This window comes from Eriocheir sinensis, chromosome 4, assembly GCF_024679095.1.
Source record: "Eriocheir sinensis breed Jianghai 21 chromosome 4, ASM2467909v1, whole genome shotgun sequence".
Classification (NCBI taxonomy): domain Eukaryota; kingdom Metazoa; phylum Arthropoda; class Malacostraca; order Decapoda; family Varunidae; genus Eriocheir; species Eriocheir sinensis.
In genome coordinates this window covers 21226789-21235006 of record NC_066512.1, presented here as the reverse complement: position 1 = coordinate 21235006, position 8218 = coordinate 21226789, and the positions used below count along the sequence as shown (strand labels likewise).

The 8218-nt window shown below is 41.1% G+C and overlaps 1 pseudogene; it reads right to left on the bottom strand.

The window, feature by feature from the left end:
- Nucleotides 1-1571: 1571 nt before the first annotated feature.
- The window catches only part of LOC126982290 (glutathione S-transferase Mu 2-like), a 9184-nt pseudogene continuing 2537 nt past the window's right edge, over nucleotides 1572-8218 (bottom strand).

The window sequence follows — 8218 nt, the reverse complement described above, 5'->3', positions numbered from 1 at the left end:
AGACTTGACTCACGGTGACGGTGCAGCTTCTCATCTCGCTCATAAGCGGAACTGCTACTCATAATATTAATAACCTCAACTGTAATTCATAGCCTCAATAACCTCATAACATCAACTGCAACTCATAATCTCAATAACCTCATAACCAACTGCAGCTCAACCTCAATAACATCATAATTTCAACTGCAACTCATAACTTCATAATTTTAACTGCAACTCATAACCTTAATAACGTCATAACCTCAACTGTAACTCATAACCTCAATAACCAGAGGTGGGCAAGTGCGGTACTTAGTGCAGTAGTACCGCACTACCGCAAAATTTCTGAAAATACCGCACTAAAAAATCCTGCTGTACTTTTTTGCGGTACTCTGAAAACTATCGAAGACGACATTTGCAGCGCGGCATGCTCACCGATTTTTTTTTTTTTTTTTTTACAGTGACTCGGACTGAATCAGTCAATCGGTATCAGTCATCAGAATCAGTGATTCAATCATTCTGACTTTTCAGTTATTGTTCAAAATTAAATACTAAATAAACAGACTAAACTACTACACTGCGAGTCTTCTTTAACCCGCGCGGTGCCGGCCATTTCAACCCCGGACCCGTCCGTGGGCACCACGGATGTAACTGCCGATTTTTCATTTTGGGAAAATCTATCGTAAATCAAGGCAATTGTACTATATTAAGCATGTTTCCTTGGTTTGGAAAGCCAGGATAGGCACTGAAGTATTTTTTTATTTTGACTACCGCTACCGCAGTACCGCACACCGCGTACCGCACTGGGAAAGAAAAAAATGGGACCGCACTACCGCAACCGCACTACTCCAGAAAAAAGTACCGCACTACCGCAACTGCACTACTGATTTTTCAGTACCGCGCCCACCTCTGTCAATAACCTTATAACTTAAACGGCGTCTTATAACCTCAAGTGCAAATGATTGCCAGCTCGTGGACGAGTCGGTGACGGTGCAGCTTTTCATCTCGCTCATAATTTAAGCTCTCAAGTAGACGATAACAAATCTTGAACAATGCAAATTAACGCTCCACCATAGACACCTACTTCGAAGGTGGGCTACATGAGCTGCTCTCTCTCTCTTTCTCTGTGTGAGTGTGAGTGTGTGTAATTTCACCATGGCGTGATCGTGTTCTGAACTCGTACTCACAAGCCAGTAGTACCTTCCCTGTATGATCTATGGAGCTCTGGGAGTGCCCTGAAAGTATATTTAAGAGTGAGGAGGTGTCCACTTGAAGGGGTCAAGTCTTTTCCCAAAGGACACCAGTGTTAAGGGAGCTTCTCATGATGGGATGCAGCACCGAAGCTAAAGATGTTTTCTAAGGGGGCCATTTTCAGCATTACTTAAAAAATAATAATTTCTTTTCAACTTTTTAAATGTTTGTAAGCCATCTAGAGTCCTTTCGAATGTAGAAATTTCTGGCCGTTTCCTCTGAATTACACCAAAATGGGCATGTATTTTCTAGCTATGGTTGCAGATGTCAAGGATTGCTAGGCTTCATGGCACACAGTTTTCACTCAAGTTATGACGTGTGAGGTAGGAAAGCTACAAAACTAGGTTCTACATACTTTATTTGGTTGTATTTAAGTAGATCTTTGGGTTCATGCTTGTTTAATTAAGGAAATCATGTAACTGCAGTTTGGTGAAAGCAAATGCAAAGTTAAGGGACATAAGCTAAAGCTGCACATGGCCTCAGTGCTCACTTCTTTCACACCGGCCCTTGAGCTTGTGGTGGATAGATGTAACCCATTACCTTGGGCCAGAGGGCAAGTATAACCTCCAGGTTACCAAAGCTTGCCTTCCCCAGGCTTTCTCAGGTAACCATATATTGAGCAGTCCAAAACGGAGGGTGAGCAGCTGGGTGGGCTGACATTGGATTTGTTGTTGAATGAATTTACTGCACAATAGCAGGAAAGGTGGAAGCCTCTTCAATTTTACACATGTAAAAAAAAAAAAAAAAAAAAAAAAAATAACATCTTATTGACACAAGTTTTTGAGTCTCTTGTTACTTGTTTCCAATCTTGGCGAAGGGAGCATTGATGGGAGACTTGATGAACCTTGGAGATGCCTGGTACTTCTTGATGGCTGGAAGCTCCTCAAATCGCTTGATATAGGCTTGAAGATTCTTATAGTTGTCCAAGCAACTCTCGTCCAGATCCAGGTTGACGACAAGGACTTCATGGAATATAAAGTCTGGGATGGTAATCTGCCAGGAAAAAGTAGAGCAGTCTGAGCAGGGTAGACCAACCAGCAAAGGATGATGTACTAGTAAGGCATGGACTAATGTTCTATCATCTCCTCTTGAGGCCCTGACTTGCCTTCTCGAAGGCAGCAGTATAAACATATCTTCACCTAGCTATTATTTTCCATATGCCATTAATCTGAGTTCTTCCCTTGTTTAAAATAAGATGATGAAAAGGTGGCTTAATACAGATAAGATAAAGATAAAACTTGTGTGACCCTTGTGTAAGAGTGTGCTGGGGCCTAATGTTATCCTCCCCCTTTTCTTTTAAATAGAGTGGGGGAAGTTCAGCACTATGATATTATAAAGTCCTGAGTATTACAAGTATACAAAAAACAGCTGTTTTATTTGTTATTTACAGATATTTGCTTCAGCTTCCTTTGTAGTTCTGTGGTGATGTGCAACACTTCTGAAGCCATGAGGGTGCCAAAGTATTATGAATAGTATATTCTACATCCTTTTGTGTTGCCTCATGTGTAAGGCATCTCCTCTATCCTCCAGTCTTCAGGTAGCCATAGTCTATCCAAAGAGAGGACAGGCATTAGCCTGAATCAACAGGAATGGGACCAGATGGCTGTGATCAAGAGGACAGTGGAAGTAGCTATCCCAAGGTGGTGCCTAGGACACCACTACCACAAGGATTACTGGTTCTGTAACATCCAGGAGCAGAACTACCTCATCAACATCCACTGGAAGTTGTACCAAAGCATCCCACCCCACCAACTTCGAGCTACTGCATGATGTTGTGAGATGCACACACACGGTCACCAGACATGTTTGTAGCACAGGGCACCAGTGACCAGATACCCAATGCAAGTGAAAGACTGCAGTAGCAGTAGTAGCAGCAACAGCAGTCAACATAAGTGGTGAGCTTGCCAACATCTAGAAGCCTCAGAAAACAGCACCAGGAGTGAGTGGCGTCACGTCCTCCATGCCGGTCCACACCAGGTTAGCCCATCCTGCCCGTAATCAACTACTGGTAGGATGTCTACCACCAGTGTGGAAGAGAGCTAACAACCAACCTTTTCCTGAGGCCATGGAAGCCACCAAGCTAAGATCCATTTCACTGCAAGGCCAAAACTGCAGAGTGGATGGAACTTGAACTGCCATGTCAGGGCCCCAGCCCCATGCAACAACATGCCTTCAGCTTCACCAGTGGGGTGGGCACAGCCATCTACAGAGCCAATCCCCCATCTCAACCAAGCTACACAGACAGCCGAGGACGTGGACGCAGGTGGGCCAAGGAGGGCGACCAGAGTGAAGAGGCAAACTGGAGCAGTGGACGGGGGCAGAGCTCTGCTCCTGTGAGATGGCCCTCTCCTTAGTGAGGAGGCTGCTGTGTGAGGGCAAGACAGTGCTGCCCAAAAATTGCCTCTTTCTACCCACTGAGGAGCTTCCCTGTCCTTTGTGACCACATGGAGGAGTCTGCTTGTGCCCTACAAGGCAGGAGACTATGACGAAGTCGAATTGGTGGTCAACAACACACTACTCCTGGGCCAGAGGAAGGACAGGACCTGACCCATCAGGAGCTGGTGTGGCTCATCGTCTGATTTGGCTGTCTTTGTACCATGTACATTGTACAATTATTACTTCTACTTTTGTAGCTCACCTCAGGTGGTTCCTCTCTGAGCCACAGCTGCTAGTGGTTATTTCTATATCTGTTTTTATATTATGATTTCTGTTCATTGTATGTTTTTGTAAACTAATCAATAAAATCTACTGATACTAGTCAACTGGAAAACTATTTCAAATCCTAGAATGATGCCTTCAAATTTGGCATCCAGGCCTACTCCATTACACCTTAGTTACGTCACTGCCTCCTAACATCATTTTTAACACCAGTTTGTAGTTTTGATCCTCCATTAATTAAATATGGAAAAAATAAAAGAAATAATAAAGTATAACCCACCTGGTCATCGAGGACCCAGGTCTTGTCATGGTAGTCAGACAGCATCTTCAGGGTCTTTGGCAAGTCTTCATTCAAATACTTGGGTTTCTTCTCTTCCTGAAAAATATAAAATACTGCCATGAATGATATCTTACTAGTAGAGTTTACCCAATAACTTTTAATTATGCAATTTCAATATGTCATTCATCACATCCACACTACAGCAGTGATCTATTGTAGCAGCATGCCTGTATATTAATGCAGCAGTAAGCCTGTATGTTAGTGCAGCAGTAAGCCTACATGCACCCCCTGCTGCAGCCACTCCCCACAACATCAAGGCCCACACCAAGGAAGCTGCTTCAGCATATTTTCTTAGGCTATGGTTTGATATGCTCATGTGATATGTGTTTGGCCAAGTGGGAAAAATAATGTATATAGTCAATGCACTTTTTATCAATGTTGTAATTGATTGATGAACACTGAAAAATTATTGATGCAGTTTGCCACTTCATCGCCACCATAAACAGGTTCAGAGGTCAAAGCTAACTGTTGCAACAAGATGAGCAATGCTTAGACAGACTGGCTGGAAAGGACAATAGCCTGTTTTAACTATACAAACTTCAGTCAAATGATACAGGAGGAATAAGGATGTTATTATATAACAAATATAAAACTTCAGTATGCTAAAACACTTAAGAGATGTGATGAACAAAGGAAACTAACTTGGTGAGGCATGTTGATTTATGAGTACCAAGTTAACCCTTCAAGAGGATCATGGGGAGTATCATTAGTATGACACACTCAGGGGTGCGTTGCTTCTCTCAGTTGCCCCCAACCTGTCAATCTCAAATCCCTCCTTGCAAGGTTGATTGACTTGTCACAGCCATCGAGTTACTTGGGCGTCCCCTAGTCTCACTCCCACTCAGGGCTGTCTTATACAGAAACAACCCTATCAGCAGGAGTGCCATGTGCCCATATAGCCAAAGTTGGCACTCACAGAGCAAGACCTCGATTTAGATTTTGTCAGGTAGTCGCTGGTTCGGCCACAAGGTCATTCCAGTGATATCCCATGATCCTGCAAAAGCCACTTTCAGTATCAAAAGCATATTTTACGCCTCACCAAATCACTATCCATGTCCTTGTCTCATAGCCATGCGAGTACAACAGAGGGAGCACATGTGATTTTTTGTATTCAAACAATGCCATATGGTATGAGTGAGTCCCTGATTATTCGTATTCAAACAATGCCATATAAGTTGAGTGAGTCCCTACTTTTATTATTCAAACAATGCCATATAGATTAGGAAGTGAGTCTGATTATTAGTATCCAACAATGCCATATAGTTGGTGGTCCCTAATTTTTCATTATTCCAAACAGTGCCATATGGTAGGCCCCTAATTTTTGTATTCAGAAACAGTGCCATATAGTTGAGTGAGTCCCTAATTTTTCCGGCTATTCAAACAGTGCCATATAGTTGAGTGAGCCCCTGATTTTTTGTATTAAACGAACACTTACATATAGTTGAGTGGGTCCCACTAATTTTTCAATATTCAAACAGTTATATATAGTTGGTAAGGCCCCTAATTTTTTGTATTCAAACAGTGCCATATAGTTGGTGAGTCCCTAATTTTTTAAATTATTCAAAGTGCCATATAGTTAGAAGGTGAGTCCCTGATTTTGCGTATTCAAACAATGCCATATAGTTGAGTGAGTCCCTAATTTTTCGTATTCAAGCAGTGCCATATAGTGGTAGGCCCTGATTTTTTGTATTCAAACAGTGCCATATGGTTAGTGGGCCCTGATTTTTTGTATTCAAACAATGCCATATAGTTGGAGTGAGTCCCCCAATTTTCCGTATTCAAACAATGCCATATAGTTAGGTGAGTCCCTAATTTTTCAGTATTCAAACAATGCCATAAGAAGTTGAGTGAGTCCCTGATTTTTTGTATTCAAGCAGTCTTGTATATAGTTGAGTGGGTCCCTGATTTTTTTTGTATTCAAGCAATGCCATATATAGTTAGTGAGTCCCTGATTTTTTGTATTCAAACAGTGCCATATAGTTAGGTAGGTCCTGATTTTTGTATTCAAACAATGCCATATAGTTGAGTGAGTCCCTGATTTTGTATTCAAACAATGCCATATAGTTGAGTGAAGGTCCCTGATTTTTTGTATTCAAACAATGTACCATTATAGTTGAGTGAGTCCCACCTAATAAGGCCAGGCCAATCCAAGTGATTTTCCAGTAAACTCCACCATTGTTATGTACTGCACCACACTAACAAGGTACCCTATGTGAAACTTTTGGTGACCTCAACATCCTCTACAAGCATGAACAGACTGAACCATGTCGTCCAGCAAGTCTCCATATGACTGGACTTTGGTTTTGAGGTTGGAGTGAGAATATATATATATATATATATATATATATATATATATATATATATATATATATATATATATATATATATATATATATATATATATACGATATATATATTTCAAGAGGTTATATATGTTATATATATATTCACACGACCTTTTGTATTTCAAAACACAGGCATTAATGAAGACCCAGTGAGGTTTTTACCGGTGCTGGGATCCCAGACCAGCGACCAGCGAGATAGGAAAGCCACAATTATCCAGTTGGCCAAGTGGTACTCCACTTGTTAAGTGGGCTTTAGGCAGCCAACTGCATCAGGCTGGTTAGTCACTACACATGCAAGATAAATATCTATAAAACCTGTATTTGTTTACACTATCTTCTTATTCAAAAGCAGGTTAGGTAAGTAACCAGGGCATGAAGAATAGCTAACCAATTCAGGGAAGAAATGGCTGAGGGTCAAAAGAATTGCTACTTTACAAGGGCACTGGTCAGCAACTGACAATGATACAATGAGGAAAAAACAAATAGGATATAAAGGCTCTCTCTCCCCCAGAAATTTTGTTCGCCTTTATTCATGCAAGCTATCCCTACTCCTGAAGTGTACCAGTACTCACATAAACAGGATCATAAACAAGGTATACATAGCGCATCGCGCAAGAGTTCTATAAGCTTGGTTGACCAGCATATCCACGTACATCTTCTCCTCGTCTGTCTTCCCAATCATGTTGTTCTTCGGCCGGCCAATGTAGTACATTAGCCAGCAACAGACTGTGTGAGCTTGGCGTTACCATCAATGTAGTATGGCAACTGAAATTAACATCGTTACAAAGTGAGCACAAGAAAACCGCATAATTATTTCCATGGCGCTTTACCCCTTCACTCAATAACAGGGACAGTGACACGTGTATACTGTTTTTAAAGCCGGATTATTTTTTATGAAGTCAATACTTTTTATACCGGTGAAACTCTGCCAAAACAGAAGATGTACTTGGTTGTGTCTGGATTTATGGGTTGAAGATGACCTTGGAATATCACTGAATTAAAGATATTAAACAAGATCTATAAAGTACAATGAACATGAGAAGAAAGTGAATGCTACAGATAATTAGAATATGATTGACCTGAAACAATAACCAGTGACTGTGTTGTTCAGAAATGTAGACGGGCAAGTGGAAAGAAAAGTCATCAGTTTAATTACATTTTGCTCTTCAGATATCTCAGAACCCAAAGAGATCCAAGGTATCTTGGCTAGTGTATAAGAAGAAAGTATTTAGTGTGATATAACTCCTGGATCACTATATGTATATAAAATGACACCTAGCTACTTTAACTTTGGAAATGAAAATCTCTACCGAAATTCGCACCCAAATGTGTCAATATTTTCTGCAAGTAATCAGTACCAAACTACTGCAAAGGCTGCAGTGATTCAAGAAAATATACTTTCACTCACATTAGGAGAAATCAAGTCCCGTGGTTGAATTTGTCATCTCTGGCCATGATGGTTCGGAGTCAAAAAATGTACCAGCTTCTCTTCATACTTGGTGCCGTACTCAAGGAGGCGTCCGGATGTACTGCCTGAAGCTGGGGGAGGAAAAACTGGATTAGCCATACTTTCTGATATTACTTAAATGCAAAATTCTGATGTGCACTTTTCCTATATTTCAAGATATTATTTAAGTTATCAATA